Source organism: Nelumbo lutea, chromosome 5, assembly GCF_056320005.1.
Source record: "Nelumbo lutea isolate HS-2025 chromosome 5, American lotus-T2T, whole genome shotgun sequence".
Lineage (NCBI taxonomy): Eukaryota > Viridiplantae > Streptophyta > Magnoliopsida > Proteales > Nelumbonaceae > Nelumbo > Nelumbo lutea.
The window spans coordinates 36,563,002-36,579,517 of NC_142688.1; the positions used below are offsets into that span (position 1 = coordinate 36,563,002).

Below are 16,516 nucleotides of genomic sequence, written 5' to 3' on the forward strand. Positions count from 1 at the left end.
TTGCAACTCCAACCAGAACTGCACCGAACTGCTTGTAAGTATAAAAAGAACCCCTGTTTCATATTTGATTAATGATACAACTCCGACCAGCATTGCAATCTGTCACAGAGCACTGCCGCTACCACTGCTTCACCATTTGCTGCTGCAACTCCGACCACCGTGTCTTGCTTCAACACACCGTTGCAACTCCAACCAGCACTGCACCGAACTATCTATAAGTATGAAAAGAACCCCTGTTTCATATTTGATTAATGAAACAACTCCGACCAGCACTGTAATCTGTTACAGAGTACTGTCTCTACCACTGCTTCACTGTTTGTTGCTTCAACTCGAACCACCGCGTTTTGCTTCATCACTCACCACTGCAACTCCAACCAGCACTACACCGAACTGTCTGTAAGTATGAAAAGAACTCCTGTTTCATATTTGATTAATGAAACAAATATGGTGTTTTCGGTAGAAAGAAAACGAAAGTTAAAAAATTGTCTTTCTAGATTTTTAATTTGCACCTGTTTCATATCCGTTTACTCCTGTTTCATATTGTCTTTTCATTGCCACTTTGCACAAGTATTTGATCATCTTTTTTTTAATGAAATAAAGTTATATGTTTATAAGATGTGTTATTGATACATTATCGTTTGAAGAATTATACTAGTAACTTTTGGAAAGCCTGTCAATGTTTTTTATCTACTGAACATAAATAAGAAAATAGTTGCAACCCCACTTTCCCGTGAAGAAGAAGACAATATTTCCCCTTCTGCCCTCTCTCTATCAAACCGGTTCTGAGATATAGTTACTGCATCCCAATCAAGTAGAAGAAGTAGAGGGAGTTTCTGATGGTGCAATAAATACAACTACTCAAGTTAATTCAACAACAGAAATTCATCCAGTTTTGGATAGGAATTATTACTTGTTAGCAAGTAAACGGCTTGCTTAGATATGGCAAAAATGATGAATAAATCATACCCAACGATGCCAAAAGAAATTCGTCAACAAAATACAATACCATTTCCTGAGACGAATAGAAAGCAAACATCTCAGTTATCATGGTTCACCACTCAAAAGAATCTATCAGAAAACATGATGAGCAAGATCCAGGACTGATGCAACAATAAAATCAGGGAATGGTGCATTGGTAAAGAGGTAATGCTCCCAATGCCTCCCTTTCTGCTCTTTCCTTCTTTACCTGCATAGAAATATAACCCAACATTGATCACAATTGGAGCTTATTGTCGCCTCAACACAAAAGAGACATTACAATAGCTGTTTTACAGATTTTGCCCTGATAGTTTAGGTTTACCCTACAGAGATCAACCTGTTTGAAAGGGTGATATCTGTATTTGCATGGAAAAATGATTAAAGTAAACACAATCCATTCTCAAATATTTAGTGCAGGTAATTGAGAGCATCTAATTAGAAGGTGCACATTCAACCTCCAAACAAACCAAACATGAATACCATGTAATTCACATGTAGAGCTAAAAGCTAGGAAAGAAATCCAACAAATAGAAGTGACAAAGGTATGAGTTTTTAAATTTTCAAGGTGTAAATTTGGAGTCAAGTTATTTATCATACACTTGTTTAAACATTGCAGGAGAAGAAAATTCTCCTTCACTGTTGTTGTGGGCAATCATATCCTTACAGACCAGAGATGGTCATAAATTAATACGAATTCAGAGAAACAAACAAGGGCTTTACGATTGGATAAATTGAATAGAAACTAGGAAAAAGAAGAAAGATGCCAGTCACTAATCATGGGCATGATCATGAGGAAATCATACCCTCTTTTTTGAATCAAGCACCCTTGGAATTGTAGTTCCAATCATTGGCAAAACAAACCATACCCACTGTTGGGGTGTTGTGTGTTTTGCTACAATAGTATTGTTTCCTCAGATAAATCCAGGTCAATCAGGATCAAAGTTGATCTCCTTAAGGTTTTGCAAACTTATAACCGGACCCAATCCCCAATTTTTCCTCCGGCATCGGTCGTCCTCCAACCAACAGCCTCTCACCTAATGGCCAGTTTTCCCTTGCTTCAGTGCTTCTCCAGTTCCCTGTCTCTTTCTCTCTCTTACTCTCTCTTTCCTATCATCTTCTTCTCTGCTGCGCCAACCATCAAGTAGACAAGCATGCAGCAACAATGCAACATCGGTCGCCATCTCGCCGACATGCACCAAGCTAGCTTAGCCAGCCCTAGCTACAACAACCAACGAAGACGCCGGTCGCCGCCTCGACTCTACTAGGACCGCCACCTCTTAGGCTCTGTATCTGTCTCTGTCTCTCTCATCTCTCATCTTCGCAGCTCCGCCACCTCTTAGGCTTTTGCTTTAGGCGACATCAACCACCAACCAGTCCGACACTTGTAAATCATCGACCACCACTTTGCCCTCGCTAGCTCACCCCTTTGCCATGCTTGTTTAGGTATTTTTTCCCTCTTTTTTCTTATTTTCGAGTGTAAAAAAATAAAAAAAACGAGCCGCAGTTAACCAGTGGACTGGTTAACCAATGTAATTGGTTCAATTTCGGTTCAAATTTAAAAAAAACCAATCAGATCAGTTCGGTTTAAAAAAAAAAAACCCACTGTTCGGTTAACTCCCTGGTCATAGGAGTGTGGGAAGATTTTGAGTAGAAGATACAGAGTGGAGATGTAAATGTCATAGAAGGAAACTGAATGTTCTAAGGTCAAGTTAATTAGAAAATAGATAGGCTGGATTGATCAACCTGCCCGGCCGCGGACAACATATTCACAAGACTATGGATGGCAACGAGCCGAGCTCAGTTTCAACCGAGTAGCTAGTGAAAAGTTCAGCTCGACTCTGTTTCACCCGAGCTCAGGCCCAATTCACTAGCTTGATTATTAAACGAGCCGAGCTTGATCCTACTAGAGCTCAGCTCGTGAGGGTCACGAGCCGGCTCGAATATATATATATATATATATATATATATATATATATATATATATATATATATATATATATATATATATAAATAAAATTATAGAAAATAATATATATAATAAAAATATTATAATTCTTAATTGTTTAAATATCAAATAAAAAATATTTTTATTTATAATTTTTCATTTTTATAAAATATCTTTTCTAAAAATCGAGCTCGAGTCTTATAGAACAGTCTCGAATCAAACTTGAGTCTGATTCTATTCGGCTCGGCTTGACTCGAATCCACCCCTACACAAGACTATTAAGAATTCGAGCTAAGTACAGGCTCCACTTATTATATTTGATAAGGCCCTATCTCTTTCTCTAGATATCGCTTCTAACTTTAGCTTGTTTATAATAATGAGATTAATTTAAGGTCCACTCCTTGACTCTCGATGAAAATTTTGCTACTATATTGAGAAGTTGATCAAGTGGCCGATCAGTACTTGTCCCTTATTCTGGTTTTAGTGAACACTGGATTATTTGAGTGAGTGGATTAACCATGTGAAAACTCAGCCATTCTCACTTTACTTAAATCTATATGATCAATCAGACTGGAAGATCTTAAGTTGCTATTCACAACGACCTCTCAGTCAACAGAGTGGACTAGGGAAAACTCAGCTGCCGATCAATTGGACTCAATTTTTGGTGCTTTTCTTACTCTATACTACGGCAGTGGAGGTATGGGTGGTGGTGGTGAAGGCATTGGGTTTGGATATGGCTCTGGTGGTGGAAGTGGCTATGACCATGGTGGTGGAATAGGAGTGGGAGTTGGTATAGGAATTGGCCTTGGAGGAGGTGGTGGGGGTGGCCATGGCGGAGGTGGTGGAGGAGGTCAAGGCTCAAGGAGTGGTAGTGGGTATTGTTCTGGGAGTGGCAGTGGGTCAGGTTATGGTTCAGGGGGAGCCCCAGGTGGAGGTTCATATGGGAGAGGTGGTGGAGGTGGAGGTGGGGATGGAGGAGGCAATGGAAGTGGGAGCGGATCTGGATATGGTTCAGGGAGTGGCAATGGACCCGGTTATGGTGCAGGGGGAGCCTCAGGTGGAGGTTCCTATGGCAAAGGAGGTGGAGGTGGAGGTGGAGGTGGAAGTGGAGGTGTGTCACAAGTATTCTCTTCACCGTGCCATCAAGTGCCATCCATCATGCCTATAGCCACCATTCTAATGTCCAAGTGTGTATCATGGGTGGGCTATGCATGTATTTTGTATAGAGGATTGTCAATGGTATTTTTGTAATTACTTAGTATGATTTTTCATTCTTTTAATGTATTTTTACGTCATTCCTCCAAAAACTTAACATAATTTTTGAGGGGAGGTACGTAATCGAGTGAATCAAGAGCATGTAAAGGTTAAGCATGAGATCCCCTCGACACTGATCTGTGTTCTTATGCTTGCCATCCATTAATGCAATACAAGTTTCCTTTTATCTAATTTGTGCATCAGCTTTGTTACATTTTCTTGTGATATTGCTTGTCGCTTAGGCTTACTTGTCGCATTCAAGTGCCACACGGGGCCCCAATGACTAGCCCCGTGACAAGTGGGCATATACCTTGAAGCAATTGGAAACGTCCCAGGGACTAATAAACAAATCTTGAATCAATCATCTCTTCTTTCTCTCTCTCTCCCTCTCTAGCTCTCTCTCTCTCCTCTCTGTGCTCTCGTTTAATGACGGTTGGGTGTATTTAGATGTTTGCTCTACTGTGCAACTTTGGAATAAATTCGTCAATCACCATGCTCATGGCATAGATTGAACGATGACTTGGATGTGCAGTTCATCCATCCGTGCGGTTTTTTTTTTTTTTGAAGACAATAAAATAAGTTATTAAGTATTTTTTATGGTAAATAAATAAAACTCTCTCTCTCTCTCTGTCCAATATATTTGAAATTAACAATAAATGACGAAAGCAGAGGATTTCTTTGAGAATTAATTTTTGCATGGTGATTAATGGCAGAATAATATATCTTAGGAAACTCCTCTATGGCAAAGAATGTTAATTAGCACAAAGTAGATTGAAAACTTGTGATAATTGATTTCTTTCCCTTCGCTAGAAAGGGTTGAGTTGTTCATGAAAGATATAAATTTCAGCCATTGAGCATTAATTTGCCAAAAATCAAAAGATCATCAGCAAACCGATCACATAGATATGTAAGGATCCTTAAAGTCAACAAAGAACGACCAGCTATTGCACTTATATGATTCGCCAAATCTCCTCCTCATCCTACTGCCACTTTTTAAACAACTGAAATGAGATGAGAAACCATACAAAAATTTAATTTGATTAATTATAATATGGTCGCCACCTGAGGTGAAGTCGTTCAAGCTAAATCCAAGCACAACTCTTCCAGGTTCAGGCATGAGTGGGCATAGTCGGGCTAGGGCAAGTTGGTGACAAAACATATTGATCAGAGAAAAGACCTTACATGCATGGAATAGTAATAGTACTACTAACAAACACATCTTTTAACTAGAAATTAAAGAGTTGTAACTAGATCAATTATTTGAGGAACTAACTGGACTGTCTGAACTATTTCTCCAGTGGCCAATGTGGACTATTCATCAAATAGCAGAGTTTCGAATTGGTGGAAAATGCAACTTAGGTGGGCCAACTCAACTCTAGTAGCTTTTTCTCAGGTTGAAGTGGGTTTTTTTTCGGCTATGAACTATGCTTCTTAGGCTAGTAAACTTAAGCTTAATTCTATATTAGGTTGGTCTTAGGTTGAGTAATGAGCTCATAGGTGCCCAGCCAGACACTGTTTATTATGTAAGTAAGCAAAAGGAACATTTACAGTTTACTTCTTTATCATAAGCCATTTTTTTTCAATTTTCGGAACCCCTGCCCTTGTCTACTCTCCTTACAGATACAACATAATTCAATCTGAGTTGTTTTGGGATTTAGATCAGTCTATGCCTGAACTTGCCTTAAATTGGACTGGATTTTAGGATAGGGTGCTCAAGATTCACGAACTATATAAATAGACCATTAGTTCAATATTCTTGTTTTATACTTTCACTTAATCCCAACTTAATCAAAATTCTCTATGAATATGATGATAACAGTAGTCCAAACTTTCAATTCTTTAATCTGAAAAATGCCCTTTTCTAAACTGAAACCTAGCTATATGATGAATAGAGAATGAAGAAATGAACACAACGCTCGCTTTTTTTTTCAGTCTCAAAAACAAGTTGTATGACGACTCTTCATTGTACAACCGGACTGGCAGACCTGTACTCATATTTGCCTTTGTTATTGACCTACAAAGATACGCAGTGTGTTCAGAACACCGATTACAAAAGGAACTAAGAAAGCCTCTGGATTGGCAACCTGATCACTCTTTAGGTCCATGAGCATCGTATTCAGCCACCATGTATTGGACCTTAAATCAGTCCAATAATTTCAACAAATATCTTGGCCAGATCTAATAACCCTAAATCATATCATTTGGGTTGGACCAGAATGCTATATTATAATGCTACAATGATGTAGTATAAGAGAAGGCCAATAAGTTCTATGTAAGTTGGGACCATTCTAAGACATATAAAAAGCTTGAATGACATTATTGACCTAACCGAGTAATTAGTTACCAAGTTAGCACAAGTGCAAAACTTCTATTTTGATTTGAATTAACCAATCTAGCACCAGCACAGAATTTCCATCTTAGTTCAAATTTATCGAGATAGTGCCATCATGGAATTTCCATCCCGCTTCGAATTTACTAAGATAGCGTCAGCACAGAATTTCTATCTTAGTTTGAATTTACCAAGATAATATTAGCCAAGGTTCAAAATATCGATACGCCAGTAGAGGCATATATCGGGCAAATCAATATTGTTTTTTATTGTTATTATTATTTTTTTTTTGCAACTGATTTAGGGGGCCGGTTTAGGGCTCCTCCACCCCCTGAACTGGTCAGACCCCCAATACACCCACTGTAGGGGTGTATGGGAGAGGTCCCAGAATGATACGTATCAGCCGATACAGGCCGATACGTGTTGATACTTTGAACTTTAGTGCCATCGCAGGGCTTCTATTCTAGTTCATAATTACCAAATTAGTATTAGATTATAATTTCTGAATTTATATTTAATTAGGACTTTCCTTTTGAAGGGTTTAAGTAATATTCTATTATAGAGTGTTTTCTTAGATTATGATTGCTCGATTAAGACTTTCTTTTTGAGGAGTTTTAGGAGGATTCTATTATGGAATGTTTTCAGATTAGGATAGGAGCTATAAGGGTGTTTGCCTATATAAAGAGTATTTTAGGGAAAGGCTAAGAGAGTTTTTGATATTGAAATATTTCTTAATTATTCAGTAAATAACTCTTCTTTCTTACAGTTTGACTTCTGCTCTTTTCTTTGAAACTTTTCTTAATGTGTTTTGTTACCGTATTGCGCCATACATGGAGAAATATATATTTCCAAATACCCATCTTGAACACATAAAAAACTCTAGACTACAATCACAAACCCTAGCATCGATCACCATTTGGTTGATCTGTTCAAATTAAGATATTCTCAAATATCTAGTTAATGGAAGTGAATATAAATATATGACTGCCTATGATCAATGTTTTAAAAACCTATCCAGAGGTGGACCCACTTTTTCCTTCAGGTCATGGGTCATGTATAATTGTTTTTTAGTTTTTTGGCAAAAATAGCGGGGCAATGCACCTTTGGCCCCTTGACCATGAGATGTATAGATCTCGAGAAGTTACCCAAAAAAAAAAAAAAAAGATCACACCAATTGGACATTAGAATGCATTTAAAGTTATGGCCTCTTAAAGTATGTACATACGTTGAGCCTACAACCCACGACCTGATGACTAGGTCGAATGGATCAACAATTGAACTGCTTGGATCAAATGGTTTTTGACCAAGTCAACATTTTTTACCAAATTGTGGGTTTCAACATAACCGGACCCAAAATCAAAGGTAGGTGATGGTTTGAAGATTCAATGAGCTGGGTCAATGGCAAATTGAAAACACTCCTATGATAACCTTTAGGGACAAGAACTCTTCTCAAACACAACAAGCGTTTTATGGATCTCTGTATAAGCTCAGTTCAGTTACAATCTAAATCACAGCAAAAGTCAATCTGGTTAGAGCTCTAATGTAGGTGTGTCAATGGACTGAGTTTTGGGTTGGAACCGTCGAAATCAAAACATATTTGGACGGATAAATGGACAAATAAGATATATTGAATTGATTTAGTTCAGACATAATGGTCCAAATGATTTATTGGATTGGATTGGATCTGATCGACCCCTAATGGATTTATATTGGATTACGTTGAATTGAACCAATATCGGGTCTATTGATAGAAGATAAGAATACGCGTGTCGATGGACCAAAATTGGAGTGTTTGGACCTGCTCCATCCATAATGAATTCATATTTAACTAGATTGGATTGGATGAAATCCGGTACAATTGACATCCCTATCCTATGGCAAACCTTTCATGGAACTTTGTATCTATAAACCCCACGACATCTGTGTATCATCTTTCAATATTTTCCATGGTTTTTAAAAATGAACCGGAAACAGAACTAGTGAGGGGACTGGTTTCCGATTAAAAGGTTCAACAATTCGGGTCGAACGGTTCAATCATTCGGGTTGAATGGTTCGACCCGTGATGTCATAAATAAATTAAAAATAAATAATATTTATAAATAATAAAAAATAGCATAAAATTAAATAAAAAACAAAAATTACAGAAAATAAAACTATCTAAATAAAAAATAATATAGTACAAAATACATAAAAATATAAAAATAAAATACAAAACAATTCTAAAAAATATAGAAAAAACACAAAAAATTCAAAAAATTCAGAAGAAATAGAAAAATAAAACAAAAAATTGCAAAAAATATAGAAAAATAAAAGGGGAGAAATATGAGAATTCACTCTAGAATGCTAGATTGATATGCAACCAAGATTGATATGTAAAAGACTTCAATAAACATTAATTTTACCAAATTGATAAAAAAAATTGCACTAATTTTACTTGGAAGTGCTGCAAACTCGCCTATCGTAAAGCCTGGAAAGGATGAAAATTGCGAAAAATGCTAGCCGTCACTGGTCGCCGTTAATCACGGTCAATCGGTGTGTGTTGCCGTCGAACGCTGAAGGTGCTGGTCGCCGCAAGTGGTCGGTTGGGTGTGAGGGATGGCTGCCACTGCAAACTCACCTGCCGCAAAGCCGGGAAGTAATGCAAATCGCAAAAAACACTGGTCGCCAGTACAAACTCGCCATAGCCTGTCGACATTGGTTGCAATCGGTAGGTGTGCATTGCCGTCAAACGCCGAAGTTGCTGGCCGCTGTAGGTGGTCAGTTGGGTGTGAGGGATGGCCACCACAGCAAACTCGCCGTTGTTGGTTGTTGTTAATCACCATCGGTCGGTGTGTATCACCGTCGAATGCCGGAGGTGCTGGAAGTCACAAGTGGTCGGTTGGGTGTGAGGGCTGAGAGGAGGGAAGAATGAAGGGTTAGAACGAAAGTGGGGTTCTAACCCTACATTCAATTAATTGATTTGGGATGGGGATATTAAAGTAATTTTATTTTTTATTTTTTTATTTTATTTAAAACATTAAAAATAAAAAAGAGAACCAATGAACTGCTGCCCGGGTTGAACAGTTTAGCAGTCTGACCACCCCGCTTAGCGGTTTTTTGACTTTTTCAATGTTTTTTAAAGATTTCTGACTTTTAATGTAACCGGATCCAGGGGCCTGACCGGTTACCGATTTTTCCGGTATGACTGTCTGGTCCAGTCCGGTTTTGAAAACCATGATATTTTCTTACCCAAAATTCTATTAAATTGAAATGCGTATTTGGTTTGATAGAAGAATGGTGGAGCACTTCTACAGGTTGTAAATAAATTCTTACGAGATTGGATTATTAGCTGATTTTAATACTCGACTTATAGTGCAAGTGGTTAGTGATGGGCGAGTTTGACATTAGTACCGAACCAATCAGACTATTGGAAATGAAATTTCGATCCTTTCTGTCTAAACCAAATAGAACTATGGGAATAGACTATTCCCATTCAAGCTATAAAACAAATGGACCCTAATTGTGCTCTCTTACATTGGTCGGTCCTGTAACGGTGTAGCATGTCATCTTCTTGCATAGAAAGGTTTCAATGAGCGTGGAAAATTTGTTTTTGGGTGCTCTCTTGCATTTAGGATGTAGGGTTTTTAGAAAGTTTTGGGAGCAAGAAACTCCATCGAGTTTGTATATATATATATCATAAGATAACAATGGAAAGGAACAACCTTTGGCTTCCGAAATTTTTCATGGTATCAGAGCCACTTTCTAGCAAGTCAAATCTAGCAACCCTTTGATATGAAGGTAGTTAGCAGCCATTATAAGATGGTAAAGCTCATCGACACCGACGTTGATGTACTCTGAGTCCCAGTTCTTGATTTCTTCATGAGCTTCATTAGGATCGCCCATATTCTTCTTGGAATCAAACTCAACGTGTTTCCTGCAATAATCAATCACCTTGGGTAAGATATTACTACTGACGTTGAGCAATGGAATCACACCAACACCAAAGCCATCTTCGACCTTTTGCTTGAACATCTCAGACGAGTCTTGCTGATCGGTCACCATGGCTGCCAACAACGACAGGAACGATGAGAGCTCGAGTAAGTTTGTTGAACCATCTTCTCCTTTCTATTTGCATCCATCAGATAATCCTATAATTATTATCAGTCTGGTGATCTTGAGAGGAGATAACTACGACGAATGGGCAAAGGCGATGAGAACTGTTTTTCATGCTAAAAACAAAATTGGTTTCATCGAAGGCAAGGTCACAAGGCCGTAGAACGATGCTCCAGAGATCGATCTCTAGTGGATTGTGAACTCGATGTTGGTGGCTTAGGTTTTCAATACTGTCAATCCATCACTGCGTTCAACATGGGCAGACGGTTGTTGCATATTACGGAAAATTGAAGGCAATGTGGGACGAATTAGGAAGCTACTCTAAGGTACCCGTTTGTACATGCGGGTGCAGATGTGGAGCGGAAGCCAAATTGGTTAAAGAAAGAGAAGAAGAGAAAATCCACCAATTTCTGATGAGTTTGGATGATGATATATTTGGAACTGTGTGTTCCAACATATTGAGTATGGAGCCAATTCCAAATATGGACAAAGTTTACTCAATGATCATACAAGAAGATCGACATCGATCGTTGGCATGAGGTAAGGAGGAACGGGCAGATGCGGTTAGTTTTGCAGCACAAGCCTCGCAGACATCACGAGACAGTGAGTTGCTTCAAAAGACAAAACAATTGTGGTTGATCTAGCCATGAAGCAAAGAATTGCTTCCAGTTAATTGGATACCCTGAATGGTGGGGAGACAGACCCCGCGGTACGTCGACCGGGTGCAGAGCAAGACGAGGAAAAGGGGGTGGACACGCTGGCGGATGTGGCCGAGGCATGGCAAAAGCTCATGCTGCTCAGTCATCAACAGGGCATGAGGTGGATGCTAATGCAGCTGTGACTGACGGAGACCAGACCAGACTGATCAGGCTTAATGACGAGCAATGGCAGACTCTTGTAAGCATGCTTAATGCTTACAAAACCAGGACTAATGAAAAACTCTCTGGTAAGAATTACTCCACTAAATGAATTATTGACTCTGGGGCGTCACATCACATGACAGGGAAAGAAGGCACTGTTGAACTTGGAAATAATTTTAAATTGCTGCACGTATTATATGTCCCAAAACTCAATTGTAAAATATTGTCAGTAGGTCGGTTACTTCGTGACACATATTGTATTGTGACGTTTACTAATAAGTTGTGTGTGATACAGGACCAAATCTCGAGGACTCTGATTGGTGCGGGTGAACAGCTTGATGGGGTCTATGTCTTCAAGGGTGTGGTGCCGGTTCATGCTTACAAGACAGATGGAATTGGGTCATGCGATTTGTGGCATCGGAGATTGGGACATCCTTCTTATCAAACAATTAGCTTGCTTCTTAATATCAGTAATAGTAAGAACAAAACCTGTGATGTTTGTTTGAAGGCAAAGCAAACTAGAGATATTTTCATTCAAAGTGGCAACAAAGTGACTGATTGTTTTGCATTGATTCATTGTGACTTATGGGGTGCTTATAGAGTACCTGCATCTTGTGGTACTGTATATTTTTTTACAATTGTTAATGATTATTCTCGAGCGGTTTGGATTTATTTGTTGGCCGAAAAAAGTGAAGTTGGTCGATCACTCAAAAATTTATGTGCAATGGTTGAACGACAATTTAATAAGAAGGTTAAGGTGGTGAGAAGTGATAATAGAATAGAGTTTAAATCCTTGAAACCATATTTTCATGAGCAAGGAATTTTATTTCAAACTTCCTGTGTTGGAACACTACAACAAAATGGTCGTGTGGAGAGAAAGCATCGTCATATTTTGAATGCGGCCAGAGCACTTAGGTTTCAAGCTCATCTTCCAATCAATTTCTGGGGTGAGTGTGTTTTGACTGCAGGGTACTTGATTAACTGGACACCTTCGACCCTTCTTGGTGGTAAAACATGTTACGAGATGCTATTTAGACAAAATCCTTCTTATAAACATCTCAGAATTTTTTGTTGCTTGTGTCTTTCACATACTCGGGACCGTGACAAATTTTCTGCTAGGAGTAGGAAATGTGTCTTTGTTGGGTACCCTTTTGGGAAAAAGGGGTGGAAATTATATGATCTTGAGTCTGGTGATTACTTCATCTCATGAGACTTGGTGATTACTTCATCTCATGAGACTTGGGTTGCCTTGGACTGTCCAACCACCGAACTCTACGACTACTCCTCCTGACATGGTATCTGATTCACCTCATATAGAAGTCAGGGGGAGCAACACTATCGATGAAGAAGGACATCAGAACACAGGTAATGATGAGGAGGCATGTCCTCTTGATGAGACAAGGAGCCATACAGATTGCAGGAATAATGAAACTCCAGTTGCTCCTCAGCCTACCACGGAGTTATTAGACCACGGACATCGAGAAAAGTGGACCCCCACCTATTTACAAGACTTTGTCACACACTTTGCTCATCGTTTAGACACCTCCACTATTTCTCATGCATCATCTCAGTCCTCAGGTACTCCTTATCCCATAACTCATTATATGATGTATGATAATTTTTCTATGAAACACAGACATTTCTTGGCAGTTGTTACTGTAGGTCGAGAACCTATTCGTTTCTCAGAGGCAATGGCTGATGCACGGTGGCGCAATGCTATGCGCCAAGAAATACAGGCTTTGGAAGACAATGGAACATGGACCTTGGAAGATCTCCCACCTGGAAAAAAGGTAATCGGGTGTAAATGGAACTACAAAATCAAGTACAAGTCTGATGGATCCATTGAAAGATTTAAAGCACGGTTGGTAGTCTTGGGCAACACTCAAGTTGAATGTCTTGATTACAACGAAACCTTTGCCCCTGTGGCTAAAATGGTCACAGCTCGAACCTTCTTAGCAGTTACTGCAGCCCAACATTGGGAATTGCATCAAATGGATGTCCACAATGCTTTTCTACACGGTGATCTCCATGAGGAGGTCTATATGAAACCTCCTCCAGGTTTTCGGTCTCCGGGACTAGAAAGGCATGCAAACTCCGGAAATCTTTGTATGGTCTATGGTAAGCCACCCTGAATTGGTTCTCTAAATTATGTGTTGCCTTGAAAACTTTTGGGTTTGATCAATCCTATTTCGATTATTCCTTATTTACATATCGCAAGAATGGGCTTGTCTTGCACATCCTGGTTTATGTTGATTGTTAATCGTTGGTGGGAATAACCCAGAATTCATACACAAATTTAAACAGTATATGAACCGGTGTTTTCACATGAAGGACTTGTGTGCTCTTAAATATTTTTTGGGCATCGAAGTGACTCGCGGTTTGGGCATCGAAGTGACTCGCGGATCATCAGGGATATTTTTTTGCCAAAGAAAATATGCGCTTGATATTATTACAGAAACTGGCTTATTGGGGTCCAAACCTGCTCTCTTTCCTATATCTCAGAATCATAAACTTGCCCTTGCTGATGGAGCACTCCCGGATGACCCTTAACGATATCGACGTCTTGTGGGTCATTTGATTTATTTAACCATTACACGGCCGGAGCTCAGTTATTGCATCCATGTTCTGGCTCAATTTATGCAATGTCCTCGTGTTGATCATTGGGATGTGGCATTACGTGTGGTTCGTTATCTGAAAGGACGTCCTAGTCAAGGGATATTTCTGCGCTCTAGTAGTGATTTGCAATTGTATGCATATTGTGATTTTGACTAGGCGAGTCATCCTCTAACTCGTCACCCTCTTACTGGGTATTTTTTCATGTTAGGACATTCCCCCATCTCCTGGAAGACTAAGAAACAACATACTATCTCCCGTTCCTCTGCTGAGGCTGAATACTGGTCAATGGCTGCTGTCAGTTGTGAGTTGAAGTGGCTAAAAGGTCTGCTATCGTCTTTGGGTATATCTCATCCTCAACCTATACACTTGTTTTGTGACAATCAAACTGCTTTGCACATTGGTGTGAACCCTGTCTTCCATGAGCAAACCAAACCAAACATATTGAAGTTGATTGTCATTTCATTCGCAATGAGCTCTAAGCCGGCACCATTGCGCCTTCCTATGTGCATACCGGTGAACAACTTGCCGACATTTTCACAAAGGCTCTCGAACAAAAACAATTTGATTTTTTCCTTCCCAAGTTGGGCATTCGTGAGAGTCCTAGGAGATCACAGATCTGTATATTTTTTGTATAGTTAGGAAGCTTTGTTTTAGAAGTTTTGTTTTTAGCAGCCTTGTTTTTAGGAAAATATTCTTTCTGGATTAGGAAGTCTTTTGGAGATAGAAGTTGCATTGCATTTAGGATGTAGGGTTTTTAGAAATTTTTGGGAGCAAGAAACTCCATCAATTTTGTATATATATATATATATATATCATAAGATAACAATGGAAAGGAACAACCTTTGGCTTGGAATTGCCGTGGCAATCACCGGCAACCACACTATTGTGCACCGACGACGATTTTCCTCTCTTTGTGAGCCCGAACTACAATCCACCGACCAAACTACAGTCTACCAATGACAGTTTCTAGCTTTTTGTTTTTTTTTTTATATTTTTTCTGTATTTGTTTACAAATTTCAATGTTTTGTTTTTTTACAATTTTCTATGTTTTTTTCTGTACTTTTTGGACATTTTTGTATTTTCTGCACATGTATAAGTAATTAAGTATGATTAAATACATCTTAATTTTTATATTTTTTAATTTTTTTGTGATTTTTTTATTATTTAGATTTTTTTTATATTTTTTTGTATTTTCTATGTATTCTGTATTTTATTATTTTTATATTTAGATAGTTCTATTTTTTTCTATATGATGGGTTTTTCTGTATTGGATGTGCACCGACTCTCTTCTTTCACTTAAATCTATGGAAGGTCAACACCGCATCACCCCTCTCCCACATAAATCTTGAAGTTGGTGCCGCACCACCACCACCACCACCCTCTTTCCCTATTGCTCAAATATCCAATTTGAATATGGCTACCGCACCACCACTCTCTCTTATTCAGATCTTCGGTTTGAAGATTTGAATGAATAAAGACTACGATTAGAAATTTAAGTGACTTTGAAATATTTGCAATGTTTTGTAAGTTCTTGTAATTTGAATATGAAATGTATATTTTGCATCCCCATGACGGTTTTACAATTTATGCAAAAATATTTTTGTAAATTTTTATCTGATTGTTTGATGCAATGTTTAATTTTTGTTTGTTTTTTTTTTTTTTAATTTTATCATGTTATTAGTTTGTCTGCAATTTTTTAGTTTTTTAAAATATATACTTTTAAAAATGTTATAATTTCTTTTTCCAAAATTTCTGTGATTTTTTGTTTTATATATGTATGTATGTATTTTTTGTAGTTTTTAATTTTATCCAATTTTTTTTGAAAATTTTATCAGTTTCCTTTTTTTGCATTTTCTGCTTTTTTGCTATAATATATATTTTTTTTGAATTTTTATCATTTTATGTACTTTTGCAATTTCTGCTCTTTACCGAATATTTGTATTTTTCCAAGATTTTCATGTATTTTATATTTGAAAATATTTTTTGAACCTTTTATCTTTTTCATTGTCTTTTTAGTTGAAATGTGTGTGTTTTACATTTTTTTATAATTTTGTGCAAATTTTTATGTTTTCTGTTTTTTTACAATTGCAATTTCTGGCATTTTACATGAAATATACCTTTTTTACCATTGTGTTTTATGCTCTTTTATTTTTATTTAAAAATTGAAAATTTTTATGTTCTTTTAGTTTAAATACTTTGTTTTGTGTTTTTATGCAATTAGAATAGAAAAAAAAAAAAAAAAAAAAAAAACAAAAACTAAGTTGAATTAGATGGTCAAATGGATGCGTTAGGGTGGATTAGGACCCACAACACTTTGATCCACTACCATGGGTGGTAGGGGTAAGAAAGGGTTGGTTCGGTTTGGTTCCATGGCAGAACCTGGAATCTACCCTATAGGGGTGGGTTCCAGGTTTTTAGAACTGGTTGGTGGTTTTGGGGTCA

The 16,516-nt window shown here is 38.0% G+C and overlaps 1 pseudogene; it reads right to left on the reverse strand.

Moving 5' to 3' along the window:
• Positions 1–10,247: 10,247 nt before the first annotated feature.
• On the reverse strand, positions 10,248–10,547 carry LOC148851731 (SKP1-like protein 4 pseudogene; annotated as a pseudogene).
• Between the last annotated feature and the right edge of the window lie 5,969 nt (positions 10,548–16,516).